We start from the raw sequence: 6,000 nt of genomic DNA, 5'->3' as shown, positions 1-6,000 counted from the left end.
AAGTACTTTCCTGACGAATATAAGACAAAAGGATTCAGAACGGCTTTAATCGTGATATTTACAATACAGATTCTTCAACTCAACTTACCTATTTTAATACTGGAAACTGATACCCTAGCTACTTGAGATCCAGGACAAATTTAAAACTAGGAAATAAATTTTCTTTTCTTTCTTTCTTTTTCTTTCTTTCTTTCTTTCTGTTTTCTTTCTTTCTTTCTTTTCTTTTTTCCTTTTTTGTAGGCAATCAGTTATTTGTATTACGGTACCTCACAATTAATTGTTTTCAAAACATAGTGATGATGTATATCGACCTTGAGTATGTGCGTGATTATGTACTTTTCTTATTGTTATCTAACAAAAAGCACATATTTTATTTTGTTTTCTTTTTGTCAGTACAATAGTTTTTACCAAATTATTTAGTCTTCTAGAGAAAGTATTTACCTTTGTCTTAAACACAACAAGGCCTGTAAATGAATAAGACTGTAATCGTAATTTGTATTCTTTCACTTTGAGAATTCGTCTTGGAAGTACATTTGTGTAGACTTCCTCTGGTATTGATCATGGCGCACACGATTTCGATTCTGCGCAATTGGATTTATCTTGGTTGATTCATTAGGAAAATGACTCGTAGTGTTTTGTGATAACGTTCAACTGCAGAAAAAAGTTTCCGTAGTTATAGGCCATTTTATGTCCTTCTCTATTGGCATTTGAATAAAAGGAGACGATTTCTAAGTAAGTACATTTTCATAATTATACTTACAGCTTATCCTCCTGAAATAGGTTAAAGATCACATAAGTTAATGCAGACGGGAAGAACTGCAAGTCATATTGCCGTTATTTTGGACCCTTTGATTTCAAATAATATGATATCTTTGAAGTAATTACGTTGAAAGCAATATTAGTATTAAGCATTTCTCATCAGCATTAACGTGAGAAGATAAACACGATATATAATAGATAATTTATATATACTAAATTAAGGTAATCTTAAACTACACTTTAAGTTCATTCATATCTTGAAGTATCACTGTATATTCATTATTTTACAACTAAATAGATTGCTTTTGGGTCAGATTGTTAGGTTTGTTTTAATACGAGGGAAGATCAAATGAAAACCTTAAAAGTACAATATATTTTAGAATGTAACAATGAAAAGGAAATCTTATTTTTCAACGTAGTCCCCTTGACGTTGAATGTAATTATTCTACCGCTTCGGAGGTGCATGGATACCATGTTGGAAGAATTCTTTTGGCCGAGATTCTAGTTACTCGTCCACCGCAATTTTCACTCATCATCACTATTGAAATACTTGCCTCTCATCGCTTCTTTGAGTGGTCCAAACACATGAAAGTCACTGGGGCAAGGTCTGGTGAATAGAGTGGATGAATGAGACACTTAAATTTGACGTAATCGATAGTCTTAACGGTCAAACGGGTAGTATGAGGTCGTGCGTTGTCATGCAGTAGAAGGACACCTGAGGAACGAAGTCCTCGTCGTTTACGCCTAATTGCAGGGCAAGGTGATTTATCAGAAGGTTTGAGTAGGAGGCACTAGTTACTGTCACTCCTTTTTCCATATACTGTTCCAAAATTACTTCCTTTGCATCCCAGAAGAGAGTGATCATGGTCTTTCTTGCTGATGATTGAGTGCGGATGTTTTTTTCGGCGAAGAGCTGTGTCGCCATTCCTTCCCTTTTTTTTTTTTTTTTTTTTTTGTTTCTGGTTGATGATAGTGAATCCAGGTCTCATCGCCTGCAACAATCTTGTCCAGAAATGCATCACCCTCGGTTTTGGAACGACACAACCGTTCTTCACAAGCTTCAGCACGACAATTCTTCAATTCAGCAGTCAACTGACGTGGGAGCTGACGTGGGACTCATCTTGCAGACACCTTATTGAAATGCAGCACATTATGCACAATGTGTTGAACTGAGCCAAAGCTAATATTTATGATTGAGGCTTTTCTTTCAGCGTAATGCGCCTGTTTTCCTTAACAAGCTGTTCTGCTAACGCAATGTTTTCGTCGGTCATTACGCGATGAGCCTGTCCCGTCGAGGAGCATCCCACACAGATGTTATGACAATTTTGAACTTCCTACACCACTCGTATACTTGCTACAGGGACAAACACAAATCACTATTTTTCTAACATCCTTCGAAGAATTGGTTTCATACCTTCACTGCTCAAAAACCGGATCACCGAACGCTGTTCTAATGCGGTGCATTTGGACAATGGGGCGGTCATCTTGATACTGACACCGTTGCGTTTGTCGTCTTCCAGCAACACTCTGCCACCTGTCGGTCATTAAGTGCAACTCAAGGCATATTACTACCACGTATCGAAGCAATCGTCCCAATTTACGGCATTTCATTGCATTTTTAAGGTTTTCATTTGATCCTCCCTCGTAGTTTGTTATCACTTTGAAATCTCGAATAATTCTACAAGGTAACCATAAAAGTTCTTGCCGTTTTTGATGTCCTCACAGAGACGAAAGGGAATGAAATGAAATGACGTACGTGCCTGTCAAGCAATCGGAAGTTAGTTTGATCATTGACCTTCAGTAATACAGGCACCTTGAGCCCACACAGCAGTCATAGTTCGTCCAGTGTCGGAGGTATCGGGCAGTTTGTTCGCGTATGTGTGTTGTATGACTTTAAAGTGGGGCTGCCAGCGGCTATATCAAGTCTCTGCATATGCCAGGCTTTGGGGAGAATGCCGTGAACCAACGCACTGAGAGCATTAGTTCCAGAAATTCCCCTCGGGAGATATGAATCTTTCGGATGAACCTCGCAGTGGCGACCACATATGTTGGATGACGAGACCCTGAAAACAGCCATCGAGGAAGACAATGGTCTAGCGTGTGATCAACTTACAGAAGGGTTCCATGTTTCCGTTGAAACAATCAGACAGAACCTGCATGGGATAAGGAAGTCATACAAGTTAAGCAAATAGGTACCCCACACATTGTCGGCAGCCAACAAGGAACAACGAGTAACAGCCTGTTTTCCTTGCTCACTCGGCACCTGAATACACCAATCTCTGATCGTTTGCTCACTGGTGATGAATAGTGGATCCTCTATGACACTGACACTCTCAAGCGTTTGACTCCTGATGGGAAAGTATTTGAACAATTCAAATCATCAAGGTGCTTGAGATTCCAATTTAAACGTTTTGTCGGCACATTGCCCTGTTCCTCATGCTTCAAGACTACCTCTGCACCCACTAGAGGTGCTCTCTGTGTGGTGGAATTGTCGGCAAAAGGTGAATTACGAGCTCTTTCCAACTGGTCAGACCATCAATCTGACCTCTACCCTAAGCAGTTGCAAGGGGTCCACCGGGCAGAAAGAGCCGGTATTGGTGAACCGCAAAGGTGTGCTGTTCCTGCACGACAATGCCAAGCCACTCGTGGCAAAGAGGACCCTGGAGACTATCTCATACAGCGTGTCACCGGACCTTTTCCCCAACAGATTACCACTTGTCATTCCCTCGACAACCATCTCCGTGGGAGATCCTTCACAAATGAGAGAGACCATCGCACAGATTTCTTTGTATCCATGACTGCCGATTTTTATCTCCAGGGTGTTGTGCAGGTGCAGGAACATTTACAAAAGGCGTTTGATGCTAATGAAGATTACTTCGAAACCTAAAGGTACGTACCGTCCACTGTATTGCTCTTTGTTTATCACTACTCTAAAATGGCAAGAACGTTTTTGGTTACCTACTACGAATGTTATTTTATTAGATTGATTTGTAAGAATTATTTTCTCTCTTTATGGGAGCATTTAGAAGTTTAAAGTTCTTTATTTCCATGTTTTGCTAAAATATTGTCATTTGTATGATAGGAAGAGTATCATTAAAATGATGATTTTACAATAATAATAATACGTAGTTAGCATACGAAACATTTCATAAAATTTTGCCACTATTTTTTAACAGAAGACGCTACACGACAAGCAGAGCAAAATAAATAAATTTGATTTCAAAAAATAAAAGAAGTGATTCCAGGAAAATCCATTAATCTGTTAATTCATTACGGTCTTACCCGTCTTTAAGTAGTCAAGAATTAGATAAGAAAGATTATTTCAAACCCAAATATTCTATTGTATGCCTCAACAACACTGACGGCGCCAGGAACGTTTGATGGGGTGGGTGGAAAGAGGCGGACCTAGTTGCTGGGTGGGCGGACAATGAAAATGAGAACTGGGCAATGTAGACATGTTTTTAACAGTAATTGAGTTTCATTTTTTATACTCTTTAGTTAGCTAAGGCTTAGACTGAAATATGGATAGAACAAGGATGTAGAAAACAGCTCTCTTGGCCTTATAGAAGGTACAATTCCGACAATCGCCTGGTGGGACTGAAGAAATGCAGGACTTAGGATGTGCTGCGGGAGTTCGTGGCTATACGCTCGACCTACCGAATTCCGCGTAACAGACACACTACCTCTACTTCCAGGTTTATTTTTTTTAAACAATTTTATTTTTGTACTATTTCATATATATACCCCTCTCCTCTGTCCCCAGGTTACGGCGCTTAATTTAGGTTTAAACGGCATTAGAAGCGTCACTGCTCATCTCAGCAACCCCAAAAACTATAGATTCAACACTAATATCAGTCATTTTCGATCATTTTTTTTATATATCACCCCCTTCCCCCTCCCTAAAGTTTCGGCGTTGAATTTGGATTTAAACTGCATCGGAAATGTTACTGTTCATCTCAGTGGCCCTGAAAACTATGGATTCACACTAATATCGATTATTTTCCAACATTTTAATATACCTCCCCCTCCCTCAATTTGCGGGGACAAATTTAAATTTTTTAAACAGCATCGAAAGTGTCACTGTTCACCTCAGCGACCTCGAAAACTATGGATTCACACTAATATGGATTATTTTTCATCATTTTATATACCTCCCTGAATTTGCGGGAGTAAATTTGAATTTAAACGGCATCGAAAGTGTAACTGTTCACTTCAGCGACCCCAAAAACTATGGATTTACACTAATATCAATTATTTTGCATCATTTTTATGCACCACCCTCAATTTGCGGGAGTAAATTTGAATTTAAACGGCATCGAAAGTGTAACTGTTCATCTCAGCGACCGCAAAAACTATGGATTCGACACTTATAGCGGTCATTTTCGATCATTTTATACATCTTCCTCTCCTTCCCCCAAGTTGCAGTGCTGAATTAGAATTTAAGCTTCATCGGAGATGTCAGTGTTCATCTCAGCAACCCCGAAAACTATGGGTTCGACACTAAGATCGATAATTTTTAATATATATCCGCACTTCCTTCCTCCAAGTTGCACCTTCAAAGTGAAATGATAAAACAATGTCAGGCCCGAACCTCATCTATGTTGAAAGTTTTTGTCGAGATCAGTCTGGTGGTTCAAGTGTTGTTAAGTTACAAATATAGTTACTTTCATTTATATATATATATATATATATATATATATATATATATATATATATATATATATATATATAGTTACATTCTTTCATTTCTAGTCTAGTTAGTTACATTCTAGTATACTTTCATTTATATATATATATATATATATATATATATATATATATATATATATATATATATATATATATATATATATATATATATATATATATATATATATATATATATATATATATATATATGTTTATAAAAAACTCAGCTATTGCTTCTGCACTATTTCAATGGTTCATACTTTAATACATCCCTTCCTCAACCATGGTTGCGGAATTGATTAAACGTAATGTTCTTGTATTAAATAAATGTATTTTAAATATATATTTCCCATTAATTTCAATTAAGTTGCTTTTCAAAGATCCTCTAAAATTTCAGTGACGCACTATGGGCTATAAGCCATTAACTTCTATGGCCGCCCTGCTACAAACTACACACTTAAATATTCGATAAAGCGTTTCAGTACTAAGTAGTTGCCACAATACCAATATGAAGGTATTTAATTCCAACGGTAACAACTATGTTAGTAACAC

At 37.5% G+C, this 6,000-nt stretch overlaps 1 protein-coding gene across 1 annotated transcript in view; it reads left to right on the top strand.

Annotated features, from left to right (window-relative positions):
* The first annotated feature begins 542 nt into the window (after positions 1-542).
* LOC145664465 (uncharacterized) overlaps positions 543-6,000 on the top strand; it is a 630,204-nt gene continuing 624,746 nt past the window's right edge. Inside the window, exon 1 of the mRNA XM_081731165.1 lies at positions 543-732. The gene's annotated coding sequence lies outside the window, so the exon portion shown is untranslated. The remainder of the gene's footprint in view (positions 733-6,000) is intronic.

This window comes from Thermobia domestica, chromosome 11, assembly GCF_964235325.1.
Source record: "Thermobia domestica chromosome 11, izTheDome1.hap1.1, whole genome shotgun sequence".
Taxonomy (NCBI): domain Eukaryota; kingdom Metazoa; phylum Arthropoda; class Insecta; order Zygentoma; family Lepismatidae; genus Thermobia; species Thermobia domestica.
Note: the sequence above shows the minus strand (reverse complement) of the source record. Positions and strands in the feature narration are given on the sequence as shown.